The 13478-nt window shown below is 39.9% G+C and overlaps 1 pseudogene; it reads right to left on the minus strand.

Annotated features, from left to right (window-relative positions):
- Positions 1-9854: 9854 nt before the first annotated feature.
- LOC138041747 (uncharacterized) lies at positions 9855-11213 on the minus strand (annotated as a pseudogene).
- Positions 11214-13478: the final 2265 nt, after the last annotated feature.

Below are 13478 nucleotides of genomic sequence, written 5' to 3' on the forward strand. Positions count from 1 at the left end.
TGAACTTTGTCCAACGTGTTGGCTAGTCCTGGACAACAAGGTATGTGCCAAAGCAGACTGAGTACGAGGTTCAGTACATTACTAGATTAACTATTAAATTAAATAACGGCTGGTCGAACACTGTTAACCTTAAACAGCGTACTTACTAGAATAAGATAAGGATAGACTTTGAAGAGTAGAGCAGATTTCGTATGACTGTGAAAAGGTCAGGGCGCGGACGCGGTTATGGCGCGGCAAGGCAAGGCAAGGCAAATAAAACATAGACATCACGGTCGCGGCACTTAGTAACAATATCGTTAACTGCAATACATTTATTCACTTAGATTTAGTCAGAAGTTCATGATATAGTGGTTTCTTTTCTTTCTTCTTCTCTATCTAACCACGCTTTCTAAACCTTCCTTTCTCTTTAAGTTTTCTTTACCCCTATCATGGACTAGCATTTGAATGGACTAGCATTTGAAGCGTCAGTAAGTTCTCAGTTATTTTTACGGTTTTTTTTATTAGAACTGTCAAAAGCCTCATTATATGCACAAAGACTGAAACTTACCCGCCCTGGCTAGAAGAAGTTGTGCTTCATTTTGCAAGCCGCAGTTCACGAAACTTGCTTCTATGGTCTTCGTGAAATGGTCTTCAATGGACCTACAACACTCCACCAAAGGAACGTGTTCCGTACTAGTGGGATATTTGGGACTAAGCCCGCATTTACTTCCGACCAGAGCCGCATACTCACAAGCATTGCCGTCCATGTCGAAGAGCGAACAGAGATCTGAGCGAAAATTAGCGAGCTAGCTGAAAAATGTTCATTGCGCAATACTTTGCGAGTGGTTGGAATACATTGCCAAATATGTCCGTATTTGATGTAGTTAATGAGTTAAACAAACAAATCGTACCTACTTTTTGTTTGCTTTGTGAGTACACCACCAAGTATATGTGGGCGTCCTGTGTCCTTATGTCATGTAACGCTCATTCCTTGACATACTGCTTTGCAAAAGATGCCCATATATTGCCATGTTTCCGCCTATATTCCAAAGGATCTCCGGTACCAAGGGCACCGAGCACGTAGCTAAAGGTACGGACATGAATATTTTGTAGTCTGGTTATAGTTTTCAAACGTTTTTGTAGAAAAATTTGATAGGGGAAATAATTACTCGAGTCAAACTTGACCGTGTCAACACAAACAACGTACTGCAATCCGAGGTCTGAATCAAGTTTTATACTCTTGCAATTTTTTATTTTAATTAAGAAACCAGCAAAGGATAGTCTTAATTGTATTTCAATCTGGTTGTTAGCCATAGAAATGGTAAAATAAACTATATTAGTATTGAATCTTTGTTCGAGTTATTGCCTGGCAGTCGCGTGACCGCGTGGTGAAAAGGTCAAATTTCAGTCAAGTGGTACTTGCATTTCGCTTCACTAAAAATCAGAAAGTGGTGTTGCCTTGTGTTTTGAAATTAGATTTTAGACCTTCAAAGAATGCTCTTTCACATGATATAAGTTTAATTGCAAAAACTCATGTATCGGATGCGTTTTTTAACACTTGAATTCGGGCGAAAATTCGCTCCTAAAATGATATCCGAATCACGAAAATATTGAAAAATCTGCCAAAAATTCACATTAAAATCTTTTGCTCCCAAAACACATCAAAATGTTGCTCAGGATATCCTTAATCAAATGAGCTATTAGTAGTCTGGATTGTATTTAGCGTAGAAACAAAACAAACTCGTTTCTTGAACCCCTTTCAAGCCTCTGAAAAAAGCTCAGGATGAAGGCATATTTATCTGATCGAGCTCAAATTTGTATTTTCATGAATAGGTCATTGAGGACTATCTTGGAAATTTTTTTCGTATTTTTCGATTTTTTCATATTTCCCGGCCCGGTCGACATTTACAGAAATTCACTCTTAAGAACGTCTTTATTTCGTTCATTTGTTTTCGCTTTTTAGTTTTTGTGAGTAGTATCAGAAACCCATAAGGGTTGAAACGTGTAACACGCGTTCACAGCTTCCGAATATTCACTGCGAACTGATTGGTTGAATGTTTCAGTGCTAAGTACCATATTTGGAAACACCTCGCTCTTGTTGTTCCAAATATGGTACTTAGCAAACTGAATATTCAGAAGCTTGTTTCCCAGCACACAAGGGGCCGTTACACGTTTCAACCCTTATGGGTTTCTGCTAGTTTAAAATCCCGGGGGGGGGGTACTGCCATATATGGGCTATATAGGTATGTGCCGCTGTGAAGGGTATGGTTTTCAAGCAGTTTACTCTAGCATAGGGTATATAAATCAGAGCGTTTGGGTCTAGAATAGGGTATCATTTTTCACGAAACTGACCAGTCGCTTGAAGATTTTATCAAGACTAAGGAAACCAGAAATTCCCGCTCAAAAATATTAAAAAGTCGAGTCGGCAAAGTTTAAATTTGCGCAACTCAGCCTCAACAGTGTCGATAAATGGCTATCATGAGAAACTTCTGGATATTATTAACTCTCAAGTATCGGTATTTAGACGGAAATCGGTGGGAGTTTACTCTAGTATAGGGTAGCAAAATTCAGCTGAACTAGCTCTGGTATAGGCTAAGGGTTCCAGGGTCCCAGCGGCACATCCCCACCCAGAAACTCCTAAAGTACCCCCCCCCCCCCCCGGTATAAAATACAGGTAGAAGAAATGTAAAACTGTAGTCCAACAGGACAATTAACGCAACTACGTATGGACATCTTTAACCATTAATAATATGGTTTTCTTATTCCATGATACACTACTGATCATACACCGAAAAACAACTGCGTTTGTAGTTCAATTAGCTCTTTTCCATACAACTTTAAGAACGTTTTAAACTCAGATCCATTAAAAATAAGAACGGTCGGTGTATATCTTTTACTGGGCGATAACAACAGAGGAAACTGGAAACTCAAACAACGCTTATTAGCACGAATAAACAATTACGAAATTAATGCAGCAAAACAGAGAAAATGCGACTTCTCTTTGAGTCTGATATACACAAGAGCGAACCTCATTTCACTTTGTAGAAGCATGGAACTCGCAACAAGTGATTTCTTTTTCCATTTTTTGTTCTGAATCTTGATGTGTTAAAGTTTTCTGATTCTTCCTTTCATTCTCTGTTTGTTAGCAATTCCCAGGCCCCCGCTATATAAGAAGTTTGTCCTAGAACTCTCTGTAAAACCACTGGAGCAACCACTTTGTACCATTTTGCATAAAGGAATTTTCCTAAATGGAAGTGTAATCATATTGCCATGTTTATCGAGCGCATAACTTATGTAGTTAATTTACGTTAAAAGAAAACGACAAGAATTTCCGTCGACGTGATAACGTCTTTAGTAAAGGGGAATGAAGACAAGCAAAAAGTAGCTGCTCTCGTCTTAGCAAGTTTTTGTTTCTTTCTCTTGCTATTAAGTGAGCTACACTTATACTTCCAATATGGAACCCACAGTTTTCTTTGGGACGGCATATGATATCAAACTTCACGTTGGCCTAGGCAAATCTCATCTTAACCTACGGCAAATTTCATTTCTTTATCAGGAGCCGGTTTCCGTCTTTACACGGAAGTAAATCTCGTAGGAGTTATTATTAGATGACGATGAAATAAAAAAATGCAATTTGCTTGTTTTTTTTTTCTTTTTGATGGAACCGTTTTTATTAAGTGATGATTGTATACTCACGAAAGAAATTCGAAATTATCATTTCAAACCTGGGTTTTTTATGTTCTCTCGCATATCAAATGAATAGCAAGGTTAAAAATTAAGTAGACAATGCACAGTTTGTTGACAGGTACAAAATTACTCACTCGCGCACCTGCTACTGTCCTCTCACAAGAATCCAAACATGTAAGAACAAGGAAAATAAAGAAAATATAATAACCAACTCACAGTAGTAATGGACTGGTCATTGTATACACAGTATGGGAGCAATGTGACTGGAATTATTTGAAAACTAAACCTACTCCAGAAATATGATATAATATTAGTGACAGTAGCTCGTCCATTAATGCATCCCCTTGCACTTAATTCCTTCCCCCAAAAGACAGATAATGATAACTCCCGGTATTGCACAGAAAGATTGCTATCATGAAATGAAGCCACAGGACTATCGAGTGAAATGTCGAATGGGGATGAACACTTTCTCGAGCAATTGTCTTTGAGTTTCAATGCAAAAACATATTCGGCAAGGTCACCTTGCTTTAAAGCGCCATGTGGTTTATGGTGAATGTGTGTTAAACCACGTTCATTAAGAAATATTAAGACTGGTGTCTATGACATCATTTCACTCAATTGAGACGGCAATTGCTTTAACTGAAAAAATACGCATTAAAAGCCATCTGGTAGCACACGAAGGGTACAAGTATCAAAGAGAAGAGTCAATCAGTCACTCAGTCATTATTCTTCGAAAGTTAGACCAAACACAGCCGCTCTCAGTCAAACGATGCGACACGGAAAAGCTATGCCTCATTAATCAAATCGGGAATTTATAAGGCCTTCCTTTTCTGTAATTTGTTTATCTTCCAGTGGTGAAGTCTAACATAAGCATTAGAATAACTTTACAGAGAAAATGCGCTGTATAACTGTTATAACATCATAATTACTTTCTTATTTCAAATTTTAGGCGACAATTTTTGTTCTTTGCACTCACTCTTCTTTGGCAAAAGAAGGAGAAAAGTACACGGAATCATCGCTGTCAGGTTTAGCGGATGACGTGCTTTTGCAAGCTGTCGGTGATCAACCCGCAGAGAACCGCAAAGAAACATCTCCCAAATCAGCGTTTCATGTTCTGAAAGATCAGTACGCCGCAAGAAAATTTAGGGAGGGTTCAATCAGTTCGGTATCTGACAAATTCAAAACGATGGTGCAGAGAAGTCAGAATGGATGCGTTGAAAGAATCGAATGGAAGCCTAATCATTGTAATAGCTCGGGTGTGCTAGTTCACTTTTGTCGTGATACAAGCTTGTTTCATTGTCAGTCAGCTATTCCATGTCATGGGTTTAAAAAATGTGTTCCTATTAAGACATATTTCGCATCATGTAATCGTAGCTTTGTAACAGGTTGTCGATGCGACGATACGTGCCAATATTATAACGCTTCACGTGCATAATACACGAAATAACAGAAGATGTAAACGTTATCGCAGTTTATTAAAAGGAAAGTATTTCGTCAAGGCGACGTTTGAAAATTTGATCTGGCCGTTCGGGTAATAGAGTTGAAGTTAGCGCGTTTTGTAAGAACCTGCACCCTCTCCCCCCACCCCTCATTAACCCAACCCACCAATGCAACTTAAAGAGACAAATTCGCCTAACGAGTCACGTTACTTGAATTGGGTGTTTCCATCCATCTAAGATGGCCTCTGCGTGCATATGCTGTGTGCACCATGTTCGTTGTTGCTGCTGTGCTTTTGCAAATGGAACCAGTAGTTGGTCTAAATCTTTGAGAAATTTTCCAAAAATCGACTGTGGCTCTTGCTTAGACTGGTTAAATCGCGGATGAAAAAAAAAAGCCGGGGAGAAAAGCTACAAGTTGTTTCTCTAAGGGTATGTTTTTGACATTTACACCGCCGAAGAATATAGAAATTTTTACGTGAAAGCTCCTTGTTATCGATCTCTCAAAAAGAGTAACGAGCCACATCTCTTGGTAGTAATCTTAAAGGAAATAGAAGATGATCAAGCAGCGGTTCATCGAGCTCACTGTTCGTGTGAAGGAGGAAGTGGAGGGCACTGTAACCATAAATTTGCGTTGCTTTAAAAATCAAGGATATGCCAAGCGATGTTATTTGCACAAGAGTAGTATATTAAGGGGGGGTTCTGCGGCGGGTGGATCAGTGGATAATGTGGATCGACCGATTCGATCCACATCCCTCGCCCCTAACCCTTAACCCCAAAGCCTAACGAACAAGTCAGCCCCAACCCTTCCCCCAAACGGGTTAAAAAGCTATTTTTCAACTTTTCGCCTCTCCTCACATGATGTTACTGTGTTAGAGTTGTCGAAAACGCAAAAACACTTTTCTTTTCTATGAACCGTCAATTAAATATTTAATAACTTGAACGGGACTGATACACTTGATTGCGCACATACTAAGAGTCCTTATTGTCTTCAATGAGAATATAATGGTTTAATAACTTGAACGGGATCGTCACAATTGATTGAACATATACAAACTGCACAATGAGCTATGTCCACATGCCTGAACATGCCCAATTGACGTCACAATGACAACTATTTTCAGCCAGTTAAATTAGTAATTATACAAAGATAAATTCGGGAAACATTCGTTCATTTCAAAGCAAGTGCTAGCAGAGTGTGGATCAAAGAAGAACTCTTCCTTCGTAAAATGGCTATCATCTCTGAAATTTGTGAGAAAGAGTTCACCCAAATGAGAAACCTAAGGCGGCACAAGAAGACGATTCATGGCGACTATTCATTTACCTGCCTCGTCCCCAGACGTCTCTCTCCATATGCAAAGTAGCGCGCAAAGGGCTATGGGAAGGAGGAAGGACCCCTTCCTTCTTTCACCTTCCCATGGTGCCAAGCGTGTCGTACTCCTTTCCAGTCGCTTACTCATCGCACTTGGCAAATGCGAAGGGTCCATGTGGGAGGCAGCCCCCCGACCCCTCTACAAAATTGTGCTTTTGGTACTCGGAATTTGAGATCTATTTTGTGCTTATATCTAAAACCTTCTAGCGGCGCAAACCGTGGTGTTGCATGTCAGGATTTTTTTACGGCTGGATCAGTAGCGATTTTTTTGGCCTAAAAACGTACAACGAAACTGGGGGGTAACCACAAGCATTCGAACCTCCGCGCCATTTCAAAACCTGAAGGATCAACCCTTATAGCCACCTTCCCCTACATAAAATAAGAAATCGTTGAAAATGACCAAAATGTCATCATATTCAATTTGTCTCTTTTGATTTCTAGGCATTTTCCTTCAAAAAAAAACCTTGCCCAAAGGTTCATTTGGCCGTGTAGACGTGCAGTCGTTCATTGAATACAAGACGTCCAAAACGACTGCCAACAAAGGAAACTTTGGCAAGAAGAAGAGAGGTGGCAAGAAAGAAGACAGTGATAATGGGGAGGTTGTCGTCTCCATTGGTTTGATGGTGTGGGATGTTAATGATGAAGTGTTTAAAGAAAAGAGAGGGAAGCGATTAGCTGTACAAGTTAATAAAAATGCCAGTTACAAAACTCTACTCGATAAAGCCGCGGAGAAATGGAAAAACTTTCATAGTAATTTATATCAAGATGACAAGGAATACACACTCCTACTGCAAGACGGACAAGAAGCTGTCTTCTTGCCTGGGACAAACAAGTTTTCCTTGTAAGGTACAAGGAAGAACTCTTGAAAAATTACAAGCGAATCACATTCTTGCTGTGTACTACTGAATATTTAGATGCAAGAAACGACAGTGGCATGAAGGGGAAAGAGACCTGCAGTGACCACAACTCTGATAATACCAGGATGAAGCTAGTCTGACACCAAAACGCATGCCACCAAAACGTCAGAGAAGAGAAGAGTTCGGCCCATCCAGAATTCAACCTGTTGGGTTGGCTGGGTCATTTGCTGGGTCTTTTGTCAATGACCTCGCCTCTAGTGATACTGACGACGAAGTGATCCAAATCAAGAGCGATGAACAAGTTGTGTTGTCCATACAAGAAGAGTTTAACTGAGAGATATGTGTATCTGACCTTGACCTCAGCCAATTGCACGAGGGTATCAATCATCAGTCAGCAATTGATGATGAACCTGGCATAGTTAAAGCACTAGAAGGAAAGGTGTTAATTAGGAGAAAAAGAGGCATTGTACATTGTACTAAGAAGAGGTGCGCCATTAGAGAGAGTTCTCAACCTCTGGCGCAGAGAAGCACGCAAAGTCTCCATAACTGCCTCAATTGTTGTCAGTATATTGAGCAGGAGGGCCCTCTGCCTCACGCAATTCAAACAGAGGTTGTTATGGGATGTCCGATGTCATTTCTAGATATCCTGAACTTACTCGAAGTCTGTTTGTTATGGGGCAGCAACAAAAGGTGGATGCCAATTACCTATTTTCCTTGATGGCGCCTGAATTTTCGACACAATGAACAGCACATCATGGATTACTTCCAAGACTAGCTTCTTAGTCTTGAGGATGATCAAATAACAGGCTACACAGAAGCTGTCGAAGAAGAATTAGATGTTCCGGATCAATCTCCTACAGGAGAGCATCAAGAGAGTGAAACCTTCAGCACCCAAGATCTGACACCAGCTGGAGTACTTGGTTGGCTGAAGGGGTAGGAAAACAGACCTTGCAATAACTGTACAGTTTGACCAGGAATGTCTGAAGCGGAACCCTGACCACAAGCTGTGCTTCCATCATGTGGGGGCCTGTGGGCGCACAATTACTTTTCCTGTCTCCCACCTGGAAAGTTTTGAACAATTTAAAGAAATTTTCCTCTTAGCATTTTGCAAAGGCTAAGCATTTGCCATGCGCTGACATTTAGTTGAACGTAAGCCTTCAAGTCCTCGGTATAGCAATCAGTGCCTAATTTTTCTTTACAATACCATTACCTGACCAACACACAAGTGTCAAGAACAACCTAGATTGGTGACCAAAATAAACTGTCTTAATCTTTGAACAAATTATCCCGAGTTGAAACAAAACGTTTACATGGAAGTAATAATAAGGAGAATATGCTTAAAGGGTTACTGGAATGCTAGGTCATTGTTACATGATAGATTTGCATGTTTGGCTCACAAGCTCACAGTCTCCACTTCACACTAATGGTACATTTATCCGGGGCCAAGCAAAGGTGTTTTTATAAGTCAATCAAATTCAATGAAACTCCAATCCAATTAGAATTTGATTGGCTTAATTATGAAAACACAAAGTCAAGAGTCTTTGTTAATAAATCAATCACTTATTAGCCTAAAACCCTCACCGGACGACGCCAGATAAACTAGTTGAAGTGTAACAGGCAAGAAAAGTAATAATTTCATCTGATCGTATCACAGCAATAATCCTTGGTCTGTTAATACGCCAGAAACAAAGCAATTGGATGGTTATTAATGGCAGATCTTGCAGTTCCAATAGTGAAGTATGTTTGCCATACACCAGGGGTCATGATACACATACAGACAGTTTCAGTGGAGTTCTCGGGTATTGATAGTCTCTTCAATTCTGGTATTCTATATGGCATAAGTTTGTTTTACAACAACAACAACAACAACAAAAAACATTAGCAAGGACACATAACTAATAACTAATGTTGATGTCAATTGTTAATTACAGTGACAAGCAAGGTACCCAAAAAAGTGATCAAGAATAACTCACAAATGCCAATTTTTTAAATCAGTTACGTTTCAAATTCATAATCATGAGTAATTTGGATTGATGCTGTCTTATTTCCAGTTTTTTATTCGTTTTTTGTTCCAGTTCTATTTTGCGTGGACGACGCTGTATCAACAGAAATGTGAACAGCTGAGAAAGAACTCTAATGTTAAAATAATTATGACTAAGCGCAAGTAACTTTGATTAATTTTGTTTTACAGGTTTTGTTAAACCACTTTTGTTTAGTTTTCCAGTTTGCTAATGTCATTCATTTGTTGTTCCAGTTTGGTCTGTGAAACACTAAATTGAATGTGTTGACATGAATGATTGCTGTTAGAACATTGTAATATCCATATTGTGACCACGAATTTTGAAAGATCTGTATGACAATAATTATTACCGTATCTTACGGAGTGTTTCTAGTTCTCTAATAACAATGATTAAAAAATAATAACAACAACATACAAGCTTTTCAATTCCATTTGCAATAAAGGTGTTTGTGCGGCGCCAAAGGGTATGGTTTTTAGCCGTTTTGGTCTCAAAAACACCCAAGTCATGTGCTCCCACTGTAGGCATACTGCAGAAGAGTATTGTAGAGCTCCAGTGCTTCCCTCCAATCATTAGGTTTTCCAAGACCACAAACATCTGAAACATAATTGAAGTATTCTTGATAAATATTATTTGACTCACTTTCAGTGAGATGTGAACGGGCATATTGCCTTTCTGCTTCAATTACGGGCAACAGGAACTGATCAGTAGCCCCATGAAGTTCTGGAAGGTGGAACAGTCATTCAGGCCTTCCGTCTACAGTGTCATGTCGAGAACCACGAATATGGTGTGTATTCCAGTGTTCTTTTATTTCGCCTAAAATGTTCTGCAAAAGGTAAGAAAACCAAAACCACAGACATTCCTTTTCAAGGTCGGAAGTGAGATCAACTATTCTTTTGTCTACCATGTCTTTGAAAAAGTATATCCACCAATTAGAATGAGATTTCCAGAAGAAACCCCACAAGGCTTCTATGCGCTGATTTTGGGGAGATGGTACTGTGGCTATCGGAATCGTCCCTGAAGAAAGACTGGATACCGGCCATAATGCCATTCTCAGTGCCCAGATCCGTGACCAGATCAACTGGATGACCCACCATACTCTTCCACAGCAGCAAGGTAATAGGCTGCCACATTGTTTGGCTGGTTATTGGATCGAGTTACATATAGCCACATGATCTTTCTACTCCACCCATCAATGCAGCCATGGATTGGGAAACCAAGTGGTTTCAGTTTATCGTAGCCGTCACAATGCCACGCACAGTTTGGACCAGGGTTGCGATAGGTCCTCCTTCTTAGGCGATGACCCTTTCTTAACTCTGTGCTTTCGGGGTCGATTTCTCTAAAAAGCTGCTGCACAACGATCTGCGGTACTCTCATTCCCCTGAGTTGTAGTGTGTACCATACCGCCCTATATCCCTGCAAACATCCATGGCCGTTGATAATCTGTTGGATGGATACCTTCACTTCATCAATGTTGTAATCTGGCCATTGTCTTTTTAGTCCGTAACGTTTTATTCGCATTTTCAAGGTGCTTAGGCTGATTTCAATGTTATGGTTCTTCAGTAAAAACAAACGAATTTCTTCGTACTCAAAACCTCTGAAGAAATAATAACGAATAAGACCTTCTTCGTCGTCTTATTCGAAGATCTCATCTCCTAAATCCTCTCCCATTGATTCCGCCATTTTTAACTGAATGTCTCTGCCATTTCTTTTCACTTCTGCCGTGGCATTTCACTTCCATCGTGTTACAACTCTCGCGGTTGTGCCGTGAGTTGGCGTGGTTGTGCTGTGAGTTGGCGTGGTTGTGCCTTGACTTGGTGTATGTGCCGTGACACTTGTGGGCCACCGTAAATTGATATTCCATTCTTGAGCTCAAGGGTACGTTTTGTCTAAAGATGCACTAAAATGCCATGCGAGTTACAATGACTTTTGACGCCATTGCAGGTTTAATAATTAAATGTTCTCCCCCTCAAACCTAACAAAACACGCACAGAAGACTCCATGCACAAAGACACAACTTAGCAGGGGAGTGACAGGCAAGACTTTTCCCGGCACGGAAAAAAATAAAAATTAAAATTAAAAAACCAGGAAATGAAACCCAGATTCCGACTGGGTTTGGCAACCCAGTAAAAAGTAAACCTCAATCTTAAGCCTAAACTATTCACATATGGCGAACTCCAAACTGTAAACTGCTGGCCGACGTTTGCGGTTTGTGGTTAAAGGGGAAACCCTCAATCTTAAGGTCTCAAATGACTGAGAGTCAAACCGGTTTATCTAATTTGATGGAAGAGTTTGATTTAGAAGATGTGAATGACACTGGTTATGAAAGAGATATGGACGTAGAAATCACTGACGGGTTTTATTACCAAAACGTGGCCTCTATGAATGACAAAGTCCAGTTATTTGCTGACTATTGGATGAAATTGTATTCACATTGTTGCCTACAACGAGATTATGTTGTTGACCTACTAAATGACAACAAACCTGAGGAAGCTAAAGCCGTTCTTCAAGATTGGCCAGATACATTTGGGTCACCTCATTTACCACAATTATTGGTGGAGACTCCCAATGAACCAAAACGAAAGAAACGTTCACCGGCTTTGAATGAAACTGTTATTCCGAATGCATTCGGAATGTGGCTCAGTCAAGCGTTTTATATGTCTTGTCATAGAATTTAGTATCTTCAAGGTTATCACTATTAAGAAGGATCGATTTAGAAAACGTATTAAGAATAAAAAGTAACAACACTATCCGACGTTTCGGAGTCAGACATGACCCCATTATCAAGGTTAAACTGTACTGGAAAAATTCGCAATTTAAATGCAACGGGCGTTAGGTCAAAACAAAGACATGCCTAAATGGAAATTAAACAATAGTTGACACTAAGATATTTACAATTTTTGCTAGAATACAAAAGGCGAAGGTCAAACAAAAACTTTAGCACGAATGGAATCTGACTGCTTATTTAGTGATGGTTGACGCTCACGTATCAAAAGCATCTCGTGAACAAGACAGTCAAATTTCGATTTGCATTTCTTTAGGATCGTAAAATGTGCTTTAAGTTCAGGTTTGTCCAGATCATTTAACCACACCATAGTGTTGTTACTTTTTATTCTTAATACGTTTTCTAAATCGATCCTTCTTAAAGTTCTTACACGCAACAATCAGCTTCAGTTGTTCAGGAGACTTGAACGGTGCAGCAAGAAGCAAATTAAATGCAATGGTGCTATTGAATTTCTACGTTTGCGTCAAAACTTAGATCTGACTCCAACGTTTGCGAAAGTTGACCAAACAAAGCTAAACAAATGGCGAAGGTCTTCTCAAGTGTTCTAAAGAAACGTCCTTGAAGAGGAACTGAAAACCAAGATAAAGCACAGTAATGAACTAAAGAGAGAGATCAACGACATCTATGATGAACTTCGCACATCATGTTCATCGATCCGGTACTTCACTATTCTGCGGACGATGTCCCTCTTACGCAGGAAATCTTATGTTGAAACTATGGCTTGCCTTACAAACAAGATATCACGTCTTCTAAATAAAGACCTAGACGTTGACGAACACATCATCAACTTGTCATCTCATCAGTTATCGTTCTTCCAGAAGCTAGTTTTATGCAGAGGTTTGAGATTCTCATTTCCAACATCAACCTTTTCTCCGACTGAGATTAAAGCCAGCTTTGAGAAAGCCTTTTGGTTTTTAGATCCAATTCTACCGATGGACAAAAAAGAACTTGTCTCTTCAACTCTCCGCTCTATCGCCCTAAACTACATCGAACGCAAAGGTCCTAAACAACCCAGAGCTATACGTACTGCCATAGCACAGTTGAAACAGCGTGATGATATCATAATAACTAAACCCGATAATGGATCAGGGGTTGACATTATGGATAAAGCTGAGTATATCCGGCTTCTCAACAAAGCCTCCATCGATGACAGCACGAAATTCGTCTCTATTAGCTCAGAAAGACCAAAAGCGAAGGGTCGACCGCCCAAGTATTACCATCCCCTCTTAGAAAAAGAGAAACTTGTTAACAACGCCATAAAGAGAATTCTCCCCAAGGACGTCGCTGAATCGCTACTATCACAGGGCTCGCGTTTAGCTCATCTTTACGGCCTGCCGAAGACGC

The sequence above is a fragment of the Montipora capricornis genome, chromosome 3 (genome assembly GCF_036669925.1).
Source record: "Montipora capricornis isolate CH-2021 chromosome 3, ASM3666992v2, whole genome shotgun sequence".
NCBI classification, from domain to species: Eukaryota; Metazoa; Cnidaria; class Anthozoa; order Scleractinia; family Acroporidae; genus Montipora; species Montipora capricornis.